The sequence below is a fragment of the Etheostoma cragini genome, chromosome 8, assembly GCF_013103735.1.
Source record: "Etheostoma cragini isolate CJK2018 chromosome 8, CSU_Ecrag_1.0, whole genome shotgun sequence".
Taxonomy (NCBI): domain Eukaryota; kingdom Metazoa; phylum Chordata; class Actinopteri; order Perciformes; family Percidae; genus Etheostoma; species Etheostoma cragini.
The window spans coordinates 27,981,057-27,982,460 of NC_048414.1; positions in this window are offsets into that span (position 1 = coordinate 27,981,057).

Here is a 1,404-nt window from a genome sequence, read left to right on the forward strand (position 1 = left end):
CTATGCTGATGATACCCAGCTATGTGTGCCTGTAGAGCCAAACAACCTTTCTCAACTCCTAAATTTAGAAGCATGTGTATCAGAAATAAAAGGAGGGGCGGGTATGAACTTTCTGCTGAAAATGCTAATAAAACAGGATTATTAGAAGTAACACCACCCACACAAGAATATGTGTATTAATATTGATGGCTTTATTATCTCTGAAGGCTCAAGCATCAAAATCCTTGGTGTCATATTTTTTATTCATGCCTGACATTTCAGTCTCAAATCAAGGCCATTATGAAGACACTTTTCTGCATCAGTAACATTGGAATTTAACCCATCTTTTAATTGTATGAGACTACAATGTACTGCATCCATTTATGTCTCCCTGCCTTTTTACTTGTCTTCCAAACTGTACCACTATAGACCTTCAACTTTCAAGCTCAGAACACTGCAGCCAGACTCCTAACAGAAACTAGATAATATGATCATTTCACAACCGTTGTTGCCTCTCTTCACCGGCTCCCAGTTCTAGAGCTGATTTTAAGGAGGTTCTGCTTTAAACATATGAGGCCCTGCATGGACTAGCACCACTTTATTTATCTGATCTTATAACACCACGAACACCGGCATGCACTCCACTTCCTTGTTGCTGGTATCCAGGTTATTCCCCTTGTAAACAAAATCTTTGGTTATGGACCATTCTCCTACCGTGCCCCTTATCTTTGGAATGGCCCCCTACAACATGTTGACATTTTTTAATCTAAATTGAAAATCGACGTCTACTCATTATATTATAGCCAATCATAGCATACCATCCTTTGGGTGTCATTCACAGACAAATCTTTTCAGTTATTGTCTTATGTGGTTCGGTTTGTATAGTTCATTATAATACTTTACTGCTGTTTAATTGGTTTGTTGCTGTGTGTTATTTAATTCTAAAATGCATTGAGACCAATTATAACAGTCATTTTACAATTAAAATAAACTGTAGTGATCAATTGATTGATTGATTGATTTAGACTATCCTCCACACTGCTGAGTGTCCTGTCATTAGTGTTACTTTGGGCGCCTGGATTGCTCAGTTGGTAGAGTGGGTGCCCATATACAGAGGTTTACTTTTTGATGCAGCGGGCCCAGGTTTGACTCCAACCTGTGTACCTTGGCTGCATGCCATTCCCCCTCTCTCTCCTTTCATGTCTTCTTCTGTCCTATCCAAATAAAGGCTGAAAATGCCCCAAAACATCATCTTAACAAGTGTTACTTCATCACTTGATGGTGAGGGGCCATTGACACGCATCAGTTTGGAAAAGGGCATTTTTCACTTTTTTTTTTTGATGCAGCTAACCACACAGGTACAGACTGAACTGAGATCCATTTTTACCAGGTCTGTTCATATATCCTTCACTTTTTTGGTACCCT